Genomic DNA, 14,422 nt, shown 5'->3' with positions numbered 1-14,422 from the left:
GTATCTTGCAATTTTGCTCATTAGGAATTTTAAAAACAAGCCAACGAACATGGCACCCGATTACCACCAGCGCCCTGGGCAAGTCGCTTCACCTGTGTAGGTCTCGGTTTCTCATCTAGAAAACGAGGGTAATCACGCAGGATGTAAACAGCTTAGGTAAGAGCCTGGCACTTAGTAAGTACCCAATTAGTGAGCTATTACTAATATTTAGGACATCATTAATACTTGGCACACCAGTTCCCCTCTCCAAAACGGGGCTGACACTGCCTACTCAGCACCTCAAAGAAATATTAGGAAGAGGAAGTAGAGGCTGGGGTGGGTTCTACTAGGTTAGGTTCTATAAGCAAGATGCTTTTCTAACATACGTAGCGTCCCCTGCCCTAGCCAGTCTGGCTCAGTGGATAGAGTGTCGGCCTGCGGACAGACGAGTCGTGGGTTGGATTCTGGTCAAGGGCACACGCCTGGGTTGCAGGCTCGCTCTCTCATGGCGGGTGTGTAGGAGGCAGCCAATCAGTGATTCTCTCTCATCATTGACATTTCTATGTCTCTCTCCCTCTCCCTTCCTCTCTGAAATAAAAAACATATTTAAAAATAAAAAAATAAAATAACGTCTCCTGAGGGCATGAAAAGAACTAAACTGCAAAACAGCCTCCCAGGCCCGAAATATCGAGGCAAGTTGCAAGTGAACCTCTCGATATACAAAAAGAATGCAACCCAATTTGAAAGTGCAACCCCAAAGCTAAAGCAGGAAGTTACTTAATGAACGTGCTCCTCCCCAGGGGCTAGGCTGGGCTCAGGATCAGCACTGCTCTCTGTGCAGCCCTGGGCAGGTAGATGAGCCTCTCTGGACCTCAGGATCCTCATGATCACAGGGCAAAAACGGGCTCAAAAACGGGCTTGTGAAGCTTCCAATGGGCCAGTGAATGTGATGAGCTTAGGGTGCATTCAGCACAGTGCCTGGCACGGCTGAGACCTGGCACGGGCTGGGGCTGTTGTCAGGTGAGCCCAGAGGTGCTCTAGAATTGGACTGTCAACATCAGAACCTCCTGCCCCTAAATCTATCAAATTTCCCCAAAGGGGAAACAGCCCCTTAAATGTTTTCATACTCATAGGAACTATTTAAAACACTGCAGTACACAAGTCATTGGGGAACAAGCAGCTGTTATTAGAACACAGACTCAGCTTGGGGTTGAGTGGGCCTGTAGACCAGTGGGTCGACGGCAGGTTCAGTCACCGGGGAGGGCTTTAAAGCATCCCTTTGCCCAGGTCACACCGCAGAGCAATGAAGTCTGAACCTGTGCGGGTGGGAACCAGGCACCGGGAACTTCTCTAGGCTTCCCAGATGAGTCCATTGAGCAGCCAAGGTTGAGAGTTACTGCAGTAGACCAAGTGTCATTAGGGAACATTGAAATGCAGCTGAGCGACAGCCCCATCAGCTTGACCCACAAGATGACAGACTCTATGACTCAGGGGGCACAGGGGAAATGGCCTAAGAGAGGCTCTGAAATGAGCATAAGCTGGACGTGGGGACCATGGAGGAAGAGGTGTGGAGAGTGAGAAGACAGGCTCAGACGGGTGGGGACAGCACCGGGAGAGGGGCTGGGCCAGGGGTCCAGGCACAGGAGCCTGAAATTCAATGGGAGGCAGAAGGCAGCAGCTTGAGAATCAATGACTGGAAATTACTTAGTGCTCCGGAAAGACAGGCTAAGAGCACTCTTCACAGGTGTGGAAAGGCAGCAAGAAAACGGTTCACTGACTCCACCAAGCCCAGGGAGTCGAATTCTCCAGGGCCCAGAATTCCAGGAGCATGAGGTCTGCATTAACCATCGCTCTGAAAGACAGACATTGATCTTGAAATTGTCACCCGCGGGATCAAGACAATTGTAAGTTCTAATATTGTATTTTAGCTTATGTATCTTTATCTTCAAGAACAAAACAATCCCACTAAAAATAGAAGAGAACTCTGGATAAGGAAGGGTTATTCTGTTTCTGCCATTGTTGGTTTTCAATCAAATGTGAGCCCTCCCCTACAGATGACCAAGGTGAACAGCTATAGATAAAAAGACAAAGCACAATACCCTCCCCCTCAATCTTTCGGGGTCCTAAGCACAGTTCATCATGAAGGTAGCTGGACTTCCCTCCATACTTAAGGTCTTGAATAATGAGGAACAAAAGGCTCGAGAGTTAAAACTGGTAACTTGATTGAAGAGTCTGTATAAATGAAGGCCCACTAACAGTGCCAGCAGCTGAGTTACTGAGCACCTCTCCATGCCAAGCACTGAGCGTGGTGCTTGCTTACAGTGCCCAAAACCGCTCAAAGGCTGACTTGTTTCACTTAGCATGATACTCTCCAGGGCCCTCTATGATGCCTCAAAGGGTAAGAGATGCTTCTTTTTCACAGCTGCAAGTATTCCGTGGTGTAAATGTACCACAGCTTTTTTATCTACTCCTCTGCTGATGGGCACTTGGGCTGTTTCCAGACCTTCGCTATTGTAACTTGTGCTGCTATGAACACAGGGGTACATACATTCTCTCTGATTGGTGTTTCAGGTTTCTTAGGCTATATCCCTAGAAGTGGGATCACTGGATCAAATGGCAGATCTACATTTAATGTTTTGAGGAAACCCCATACTGTATAAGTCAGTAAGAGAAAGACAAGTATCACCTGATCACACTCATATGGAATTTAAGTAACAAAATAAACTGATGAATGGAGTGGACCCGGAGACATGGAAGCGTGGAACAGAGTGCGGAGTCTCAGAGGGAAGGCGGGGGAGGGTGGGTGGTGGGAAGTAATCAACCAAAGACCTTGAATGCATAACCCATGGACACAGACAATGGGGTGCTGAAGGCCTGGGGCGGGGTGAGGGGACAGGAGCGGGCTGGAGGGGGTCAATGGGGGAAAAAGGGGGCATATGTAATACTTTCAACAATAATTATTAAAAAAATAATAAAAGTACGTAAAGGCCTTATACACAAGGGGACTGAGGCTCAGAGACGCTGAGTTACTCTCCCCAGGTCACACACGTGTTAGTGACCCTCAGGCTAAACTAGACTTTCCCAGAAAACACACCAGAGAGATGTGGTGTCAGGGCTCAGCTCTGGGATTTCTTATTCTAGTTGGAGAGACTCAAGGAGACCATTGTTGTCCACTTCTCAGGGGGTGGACAGCAGGCATTTGATGAAGGGGGACTTTTGGCAAAAGAGGAAGGTGAATTTTCTGTATGAGGTGAAAGAACAAAAGGTGACCACGTGTGGACAAAACTAGCAGCTGCTGCACTACACAGTCTACAAGGGAAAACAGAAAAGGCGGGGCTGCAGCCCAGGCCACCACGTCTGCGGTCAGAGTCCGGGGAGCCTCTCCCACAGACAGCAGGCTCCTCAGGTCTGTTCTCGCAGCTTAAGGGCCACCCCACTTTCTGCCCACCTGAAAGGCCTGCCTGCTGTTCAAACTTCACTACGGTCCACGTCTGGGCTGTGGGCCTGAATCTACGCGTCCAGCTCGGCCATGGCTTCCATCCTTCTCAACCAGGGGAGGCGAGACGATCAGGACAGACAGAGGCTTGAAGCCTGAGAGCTCCAGGACATGGAGGCACTTATGACCGAAGATTAATGAAAAATGACTCTTCTTTCACATCAGATCCTACGATTTCTGAAATCCTGATTAAATTTTTAAAAATAACTCCCAAAACGGATTACTCACTAGTTTTACAATAGTATAACTGGGCAGAGATCATATTCAAATAATTACTTGAAGTGTAGCTGAAAGGCTTAGAAAGAGTTTTAGAATAACTTTTACTTTGGGTCAATTCCTCTATGAATATTTATGAGGCCAACTGACAAAAAGATGAGATGAGAAAAAAAATTCAAGGCTTAAAAAAGGGCCAAATTAAAGGGCTTTCTCTAACACAGGGCAGTATCCTCAGAAGATTGCACTAAACACTTTTTTAAGAAATCGCTTCCCTCACCATGTGGATTCTGCAAAACTGAAAAGACAAGGCACCAGCTGTGTTGAACCCACTGAAAGGCAACGCACTGGGAGAGACAGAAAGACCACTAGGTACCCCAGATGCAGGAAGTCTCCCTTCAGCACAGCTCATACCGGTCCCTGGCCTCTGCCATCAGGTGGGATGTTATAGAGAGTCATTGTCCTAGGACAGTGGTCGGCAAACCACAGCTCGCGAGCCACATGTGGCTCTTTGGCCCCGTGGCATGGGCCACGAAGTTTCAATCGCGCTGTACGTGCGTGCCCGCACATGGTATTTTGTGGAAGAGCCACACTCAAGGGCCCAGTTTGTCGACCACTGTCCTAGGACCTTCCTAACACCTAATGCCCACTCCACTGAAGGACGTCCCCTGTCAATTCTTAAACTGACCCAAAGAGCCAGTCGTTGGTATGTTTGGTCTCTCTTCTGGAAAAATATATGAAATAATCTAGTCTCTCTCTACTTGAGAGTTCTGCAAGTATTTGATGAGAGCCATCTCCAAGTTTCCTCTTTCCCAGCTCCTTCAGCTGTTCTTCCCAGGACCTGGGGCACCATCTCTAACCACTCAAGCCGCTGTCCATTCAAATATTTATTAACTGAGCACCAAACACTGTGGTCGGGGCCATCTGGGGCATCCGAGCTTGTCTGCGTCCTCAGAGAAGGGCACGCAGAACGGAAAACACTTGAGCCGTGGTCCACATAAGAAAGTAAGGGTTACTTCTGTGAGACAGACTTGTTCCTCTTTAAATAGCTGCAGCTTATATTTGCATCATGTGCACGCATCTGTGTATGTGTGGTTTAGGGTCATATACTGAAATGATGAGTAAAACAAGCACACAAACAAAGACACCGACCAAATCAAAGCCCGTCAGTCTGCGAGGACACAGGCAAGAGAGGTTCACGGGATCCTCTAGTTTATATTTATGCAACAGGCGCTTCATTCTGAACGGAAAACTCTGCTGCCCTCATTAGTTTTACCTTGCTGGTTTCAGTCCATTGATCCAACCCATCCAGAGGCGTCTGAATTCATGTCCTCTCACCCCAAATACCAGCTCTCCGTCTATGCTGTGTCATGTTAATTAAATTTGGTAAGTGGCTCTGCTGTCTTCCTCCACAATTTGGAAAAAATGTTAAGCAGAACCAAGTCCTTAGGGACCTTCCTCCGGGCCGAGCTAACCAGACAAGGGTGCATAACGTTTCCAGGAGGCATGTGGATGAAAGTGTGTGCAATTTGAAAAACAATTCCTGTCTGGTGGGAAGGCACAGAAGAGAGATCCAACAGCAGAGAAGACAATGAGATACTAATGCTTCAACAGGAACAGGAGGGATTTAGGATTTGAAAAGGCTGAAAACACTGATTCAAATAGACACAGTGTCTATATAGATTCTGGGCATAGCTTTCCAGCCGCCTACAAAGCAACGTAGCTGTTATCTGCACAGTGTTTCCTCATCTTGTTTGAAATGCTAAAAGAAACCATAGTTTCTTACTAAGTCAGCACATCCATGATCATCCAGCCCAGAAAGCCTATCACAAAGGGGCGGATTCCCAAGTGAGCTTGACCAATGAGTGAGTCCAAGCTGTGCCCAGATCGGACCCTCTCCAGCGGCTGCTGCTCCTCAGACCCTTCCCCCTGAAGCGAGGGGCTCTACGGCTCCTCCTGCAGCCCCACCCTCCCTACTGAGACTCCACTGCCCCTGATGCTGCCCGCCCCCTTTCGGAATATTCTCCCTCCTTCTCTGATGACGCCAATCGGTTCACAGATTGCTTTTCCACTCTTTCCCTTGATGTTATTCTCAGGAACGTTATCTGTTTTGGTAGTGCCTCTGGAATCCTAACTTAGTCACTCCTAACTGCTTCCCCGAGGGCCTTCATCGCTGCTCCGTCAGCACCCGGGCCACGTGGCTGCACCAGAACGCCTTTCCTCAGAGATGCGCTCTCTGAACCATCCCTCCCCCGCCCTGGCTGTGGCTCTCGGCCAGTTCCCCTCCTCACCCAGCCATTCTCACTACCTCTGGTGGTACATGTGCCTGACCCAGCCTCCGCGTGTGGCAAATCTTTTTAATACTTCTCTTGCTAGCAGCCTACCATTCCTTGCTTCTTGATCTTATCGGAAGAAGGGAACAATAGGAATTGAGTATTTGGTCTATTAACATTATACCAAATACTGTCATATCTACCTTCCAGATCCAGAATTGGAAAAGTGTTCAACACCTTCACCGCCACCACCCTAGTCCTGGCACCTCTTTTGCCGACAGTATTGCAATGGCCCGTTAGGCCTCTAATAATCCAGGCACGAGAGGACGGTGCCCCGACGAGGGAGAAGGCAGTGACAGTGTTGAAAACTGTTCAGTTTTGTCCTTTACCTCTAGTCTCAGAGCAACCAGAGTAATTATTTTAAAATGTCAGATGACGTCACTACCCTCCTCTAACCCTCCAGTGGATTTCCTATTAGGCTCCAAACAAAAGCCAAGTAATAAAACAGCCTCCTTTAAAACCACGCTCCTCCCCCAAATTTCCTGTTCCCCTTCTCTGCTTGATTTTTCCCCACGGCATTTACCTCCACCTAACATGTTAAGTATTTTGCTTCTTTACTGTGTTTATTTTCTCTACTGCTCCCTGTTCATCCCCTGCCCCTTAAGTTCTATGAGGACGGAGATGTCTGTTTTGCTGCCTGTGGTGCCCAGTGTCAATGTGTGTCTGACAAACATTCCACTAAGTGAGCAAATCAATGAGCACCCCGTCCCCCAGGCAGCGGCTCTATTCTGCCCTCCCTAATTCCTTGCTCTATTTATAGGCTACAAAACGAAAGCAAAGCACCTTCTTGCTTCCTGTGGTGCCTTGTAGGTCTCAGGTGTGCCGGCCACAGCTGACACTCCTCACAGGCACGTCCCTTTCGGGCCTCTGGGCCTGGCTGCTCCTTGGGTTGCTTCTCTGAACATGTGAACTGGAGCCCCATGCAGCCCCCGGTGTCCTCGTCCTTCTGAGGAGGAGCCACTCCTGGACTCTAGGATGCACCTTGTCTCTGGGTCAGTTTTGTAAATTTCATCAGAAAAAACTTTGCTTTTATTCTTAGTCTGGCCGAGAGGGCTGTACGCAAGTCTCCCACACCATTTTTCTCTTAATCCACAGTCGTCACTCCTCAGCTTAACCATCTCCATGGGCTTTCCATCAACTTAAAGTATAACCCAGCGACGGGGCCCCCCACAATCTGATCTTTGCACATTGAACTGACATCTTTTTTTAAAAAAATATATTTTATTGACCTTTTACAGAGAGGAAGAGAGAGGGATAGAGAGCCAGAAACATCGATGAGAGAGAAACATTGATCAGCTGCCTCCTGCACAGCCCCTACTGGGGATGTGCCCGCAACCAAGGTACATGCCCTTGACCGGAATCGAACCTGGGACTCTTCAGTCCACAGGCCGACGCTCTAGCCACTGAGCCCAACTGGTCAGGGCAGAACTGACATCTTTTATCATCCCGCCACGCACGTAACACTAGCTTTCTTGCTGTTTAGTTAATGTGCACGGGCCTTGGCTGGGCCTTGGCCTGCCCTCTGCCTGGGCCGTTCCTTCCCCAGGGCCTCCCTGGCTGGCTCCTGGGCGTCACTCACAGAGCTTTCCTTCTCTGGCCACTCGCCGAACAGCACGTGCTCCTGCTGCTCCTGCTCCAGCCCTTCCTGGCATGTACGCAGCACAAATGGAAACCACCTCATTTATTCATTTATTTGTTTAAATTCTGCTCCCCTACCCCCACCGAACATTAGCTCCTGGCGGCAGGGACTCCGCTATGTCTTCGTATATGTAACTGTGCCGGCACGTTATGGATGCAAAGTAGTTACTGGCTGAATGGATGAATAAATGAATGAAAGCTGGCACTTCCTCCTTTGCACACAAGCTTCCCTCTAAAGACATAATGTAAATTTTCACTTCCCCATTCATTTTGTCTTAATAAGCTTTTCTGTGGCAGAAATTCAAGGCTGAATCCCATCAGTGATATCTTGGACTTCTCTTTCATATTAAAATTTTAGGTTCGCAGCCCGGATGGTGTGCTCAGTGGTTGATCGTTGACCTATGAACCAGGAGCACATGCCCGGGTTTTGGACTTGATCCCCAGTGGGGGGCATGAAGGAGGCAGCCAGTCAATGATTCTCTCTCATCATTGATGTTTCTCTCTCTCTCTCTCTCTCTTCCTCTTTGAAATCAATAAAAATATATTTTTTAAAAAATTTAGGATCCCTTTTATCACCAACACAGGGTGGGGCAAAAGTAGGTTTATAGTTGTTCAGATAGAAAATAATGCAATAATTAATAATGATGCAAGAATAAGTTCTGTGTTTCACATAGTCATAACTGTAAACCTACCTTTGCCCCACCTTATTAGTAGAAAGTCATAAGTTATAAAAAAAAAAAAAAATAGCAGTCGTAACCTTGCCCACTGCTTTCTCCTGATAACCCCAGAACGGCGGCTTATGTGCAGGGGTTCCTTTCTCCATGTTAACTCCGGTTCAGGTCTCCGTGCGAAGACACGCCTCCCACTAAAGAACATGCGTCTTTGCTGGTTTCCTCCATTCCCAGCCAGGGCCACTCCGGCTTCCTGACCCGCAGGCCAGGAGCTCCCTGTTCATGCTTTGGCATTAGCCACACAGATCACTTCCCACAGCCTCCGGGCTCTCCCAAGTCGTGACCATTAATTAGGAAAAAAACCCAGAAATACCACTCGTTTCCCTAAGTCTTCATTTCCTCGGCAACCCTTCACAGTCATTTAAGGAGAACGTGACCCTTCCCGGGGCAGCGAGGGCGCCTCCTCCCTCAGGGACTGCCTGATCCTGTCAGCCGCGCCTGCACCCAGTCACATTCTTCCACTCGCCGACCTCTGGCCATGGCCGGGACGCCGCTCCTCCCCGGGGAAGCCGTCTTCCTGGATGCTCTCCCCGTCCTGGCGGGCCCTGCTGTGCTCACGAAGGGACCCAGGCTGGGGCCAGCGGGTCTGTCCTCACGTGAACTGGCTGGGTGACCGTGGGACAGTCCCCGGACCTCACTGCATCTGCTTCTGGGGCTGCATCCTTCATGGAAGGCTGCGAGGATGGACTGCATGTGTCTGGGAAAGTCTCTGTGAAGGACACGGCACACTATGTAACTGCAGGCTGTGGCTCTGAAGGCCCTAGGGCCTCAGTCTTTCCTTCACCGCAGACGTAGAGCACAGAGAGCTGGTGACCATGGCAGGAAGGCAGCACATCCCCACAGGAAAACCGCTTCCGGCCGAGCGCCCGACACCCCATTCAAACTTTTCTGCTGTCGCTAAGGACACAAAGCGCGAAGGGCAGCTTGTCCAGAGAAGTCCGCGGCTCTGCTCTGCGCTGAAGACCAGCGTCCCCGAAGGATTCCCAGAGCTACCGGGGTGCTTGTGGGTTGGTCTGAAATCGTCAGAAAGGAGAATTTCCCCTCAGCTGGCCACTCCGAACCCCTAGGAGGGAGGTGAAAGCCACAGGAAGTTTCGTTTTCTTCACAGCAGAAGCCAAGTCCCAGGCAGGGGCCGCTTCACGCTGGCCGAGCAGGTCTGCGTGGGGTGGCGGGAGAAGCATCGAGGCCTCTGGTTCCCACCTCTGCTTCCCACAACCAAATCTTAGCAGAAGCAGGCATCCCGGGAGGCCGGGATGGAACACTACCCAGGCCTGGCTGGTCAGGAACAGACACGTACATGGAGCCCCAATGCCACGCGTGGCTTTTAAGAGCTTGGCATGACCCCAACTAAGCAATTCACCGAATCCTTAGAGGCGCTCCCGACGCGCCTCTCTCCACACCCCCCTCCCAGGCCTTCCTGGAAAAACAGCACAGGGTTGGCAGTCACCTCATGCTTCCCTTTCCTGGCCGGCCGCCCGCGGTTCCAAAGACAAGCCCAGCCTCAGAGCGAGGCTGCTTCCTGCTCCGGGACGCCCCTGAGCTGGCGGCCCCTCCCTCTCCCTCTCGCTGCGCGAATATCCATGCACAGGTGTTTCTTTCAGGGCAAGAAGACCTGGGCATTTTATTAGGTCCCCCCCCCCCCCTTTTTAATGTCCTGGTTTCAAAGATTCACAGCTAAGAATTTTCTTAATTTTGTCTTTGGTCAATTTTTTTAAATTTTATTGAATTTATTGGGGTGACACTGGTCAGTCAAATTATATAGGTTTCAGTGTACAATTCAATAGTACAACATCTGTATATGATATTGTGTGTTCACCATCCAAGGTTAAGTCTCCTTCTGTCACCATTTATCCCCCCTTCACCTTCTTCTACCTTCCCCCACCCCCTTTCCCTCTGGTAATCACTATACTGTCATCTGTGTCTATGAGGTTTATGAGGTTTCTTTTTTTTTTTTTTTTTTTTGGTGATTCGCCTTTTGCCACCCAACCCCGCAACCCTCCACCCCTCTAACAGCTGCCAGTCTGTTTTCTGTATCTGTGAGTCTGTTTCTATATTTTGTCTGTTTATTTTGTTCATTAGATTCCTCATGAGTATAATCACATAGCATTTGTCTTTCTCTGATTTATTCCACTTAGCGTAATAATATCCAGGGCCAGCCATGCTGTCACAAAGGTTAAGATTTCCTTTTTTTTTTTTTTTTTTGACAGCCAAGTAGTATTCCATTGTGTAAATGTACCCCAGCCTTTTTATCCACTCATCTATGGATGGGCACTTGGGTTATGTTCAAATTTTGGCTATGAATGCTGCAATGAACATAGGGGTACATATATTTTTATATCAGTGTTTCAGGTTTCTTCATATATATTCCCAGAAGTAGAATTGCTGGGTCATAAAGCAGTTCCATTATTTTTTTAAATATATTTTTGTTGATTTTAGAGAGGAAGTGAGATAGAAACATCAATGATGAGAGAGAATCATTGATTGGCTGCCTCCTGCATGCCCCCTACTGGGGATCGAGCCCACAACCCGGGCATGTGCCCTTGACCAGAATCGAACCTAGGACTTTTCAGTCCACAGGTTGACACTCTATCTACGGAGCCAAACTCTAGGGCATCCATTATTAATTTTTTGAGGAAATTCCATACTGCTGTTCACAGTAGCTGCACCAGTCTTCATTCCCAATCAATGACAGTGCAATGAGGATTCCCTTTTCTCAGGGTCCTCACCAACACCTCTTGTTTGTTGATTTGTTGATAGCCATCCTGACAGGTGTGAGGTTGATACCTCATTGTGGTTTTAATTTGCATTTCTCTCATGATCAGTGACACTGGGCATCTTTTCATATGTCTACTGGTCATTTGTATGTCCTCTTTGGAGAAGTGTCTACTCAGGTCCTTTGCCCATTTTTTTTAATTGGACTGCTTATTTTTTGGTGTTTAGTATAACAGGTTATTTATTATTTTTGGATATTAATCCCTCATCAGGTGTATCATTGGTGAATATGTCCTTCCAGTCAGTGGGTCTCCTTATCATTGTGGTGATGATGTTCTTTGCTGTGCAGAAGCTTTTTAGTTTGAGGCAGCCTGTTTATGTTTTCTTTTGTGTCCCATGCCCATGGAGACATATCAAAAAAAAATATTGCTACAAGAAATGTCATGGATTTTACAGCCTATGTTTTCTTCTAGGATTTTTATGGTTTGGAGTTTTACATTAGAGTCTTTAATCCATTTTGAGTTTATTCTTGTGTACATTGTAAGAAGGTGGTCTAATTTCATTCTTTTGCCCATATCTGTCCAATTTTTCAAACACCATTTATTGAACAGACTATCTTTTACCCCAATGTATGTTCTTGCCTCATTGTCGAATATTAATTGACCATAAAGGCAGGGGTTTATTTCTGGTCAGTCTGTTCTGTTCCATTGATCTATATGTCTGTGTTTAAGCCAGAATCATGCTGTTTTGATTACTGTAGCCTTGTGGTATAGTTTGATATCAGGTAGTATGATCCCTAAAATTCTGTTCTACTTTCTCAGGATTGCTGTTGCTACTCGGAAGTTTTTTGTGGTTTATATAAGTTTTTGAGATATTTTACTTTATGAACTATGCCATTGGTATCTTGATAGAAATTGTGTTGAATCTACTGATCTTAGATTCCTAGATATGTTTCCCTGTGAGGCCAAGTCTCCACCAACAAATGCTATTTTGCTTTCTCCCTTTGGTCCGTGGAGGGTCATTTAAATTAATTGAAGCCTGTGGGCCCTAAGCTATCAGACAAGCTGATGTGCTTGCGCTAATATAGTGCAACAGTCTGGATTCAGGCACAAACGTATGCACGACCTGTAACGGCGGGATTAATATTTGGTGATAGGACTGGAGAGAGCTGGTAGGTGTAACGTAGTCCTCTTGTGTCTGACTGGCTGGCTGTGATGAGAAAAACCTTCCAGCTGTCTCTCCAGGAAAACTTTTTCCAAAAGGGGACCCCAGTTCTGTTCCCTGACCTTGCAGTTGCCCTTGAGGAAATCCCCTGATTAGTAGGTCCAACCCACAAGCCCTAAGGAACATGCCTGCCCGTCCCGTTCCTCCTGTCAGCATGCCTGAACCAGGTGCTGCCTGGAGTTTGGGGAGCGTGACCATTCCTCTCTTTTGGCCTAAAGACGCCTCTTCCTACCAGAGCCTCTGGATGATAGCAAGAGGCAATAGGGCTCACTCTCCACTCACTGGTCTGTGTTCTCTGGGACAACAGACTGGGTTAGAGCAGAGTCCACAGTTTTTGACCTTGGTAAGAAATGTATCATTCTTGGGAACCCAGTGTACTCACAAACACATCTCAAAAACAATATTTACACTTACCATGTGATCCTTTTTCCTCCCTATGCTACTTAATTTGTTTAAAATGCTTGTCTCCCTACACTAAATTGAATTCACAACCCACTAATAGGTCCCTACCCACAGATGAAAACTTGGGGAGAGGAACAGAACCTGCTCCTACTGTGCAGCTCCAAATCAGGAGCTCAGGCTGGGACCAGATGAGGCCAATGCGTTCTATGGATTCATTCATGAATATTTGCTGAGCACCCACTATGTGCCAGGCACTAGCACGGGTGCTGGGAATATGTAACATGAATAAAGGTCATGTCTTGACTCATGGGTCCAAGGTTAGCAGTGGGAAAAGACTCACATAGAAGAATGCTTTGAATCAGTCTTCTGAAAATATAATCAATCATGCATATAAAACAGAACCAATAATGTTTCATGATATTATATTCGGGATGCCTAACCGGTTTGGCTCAGTGGACAGAGCATCGGCCTGTGGACTGAAGGGTTCCAGGTTCAATTCCGGTCAAGGGCATGTACCTTGGTTGCGGGCACATCTTCAGTAGGGGGTGTGCAGGAGGCAGCTGATCGATGTTTCTCTCTCATCGATGTTTCTAACTCTCTATCCCTCTCCCTTCCTCTCTGTAAAAAATCAATAAAAATATATTAAAAAAAATATTCGGGATGACTTTCAGGGAAATTTCAGATTTGGAAATTATTTCTGATTCAGTATCCACTTGGGTGTATTTGCATGTGGCTGGGACAGCTTATTTTAATCGGTAACATTTAGCTCTCCCACAGGTGTGAATCAAAGATCCTTACTGTATGAGCATACAAATTTGGAAGTATTTCTGCTTTCTCAGGGACCACTCCTTCTGAAGCAAACATGAACTTCACCCACACTGGCCTTTGTGTTGTCTGAGACCACGTCAATATATACAAATCAGAACATAACCAACATTGTCCCGTATCCACGAATGGTGGGCAGAAAACAGCAAGTAGACGGTTCTCTACAAAGAGGGTTTTACTTCCAGTCCAGCCTCACGAAGCTCCTCTCACTCCGGTAATAACGATAGATGTTTGTATCCTGGAGCACCAAGCCCTGCAGGGTCCCCTGGGAGGAGCCTCTCTCACGCCCACGGGACTCCAACCTGTCCTAGCTGGGTTCAAAATTCCATTCACGTGCCCTTGAACTGGAAAAACCATAGGGCGCGGGGCTCCAGTATCTCAAGGTAAGCACCCATGCTTTTCAACTCTCATTTTAGCTCAAAAAGGCACGAACATTTTGCATAAGCACACGCATAACTAACATTTATTTCAACACAAAAAAAATACCCATTCCCCCCCCCCCCAACTGCAAAACAGATGTTTCACTTGAGGATTCCCATTCTCTTCTGGAATCTTCTGCCTACCCCCACATGACTCACACCCCAGGGTGAGCAGCACAGGCCTGGGCGATGGTGCCCGTCTTCACCACAGGAAGTTCTTGGCTCTACACCCAGACCCTGCTGGTCGAGATGGAGGACTACAAAGGTGGCAGATGTCCCACTGCCTGCTGTTCCCTCACCCCTAACACGACAGAATTCCAATATACCCAACATTCATTGTATATTTGCTTTGCTCTAGGCACTGCTCCAAGCACTTATGCTTTTAAAACGTATTTACGTATAACACCCTTGTAGGACAGTCATTAACATTAACCCACGACACAAATGAGA

The 14,422-nt window shown here is 47.6% G+C and overlaps 1 protein-coding gene across 2 annotated transcripts in view; it reads right to left on the bottom strand.

The window, feature by feature from the left end:
• The window catches only part of PPM1H (protein phosphatase, Mg2+/Mn2+ dependent 1H), a 235,395-nt gene that overhangs the window by 45,895 nt on the left and 175,078 nt on the right, over positions 1 to 14,422 (bottom strand). The gene's annotated exons all lie outside the window — the stretch shown is intronic.

This window comes from Myotis myotis, unplaced genomic scaffold (genome assembly GCF_014108235.1).
Source record: "Myotis myotis isolate mMyoMyo1 unplaced genomic scaffold, mMyoMyo1.p scaffold_m19_p_3, whole genome shotgun sequence".
NCBI lineage: Eukaryota > Metazoa > Chordata > Mammalia > Chiroptera > Vespertilionidae > Myotis > Myotis myotis.
Note: the sequence above shows the minus strand (reverse complement) of the source record. Positions and strands in the feature narration are given on the sequence as shown.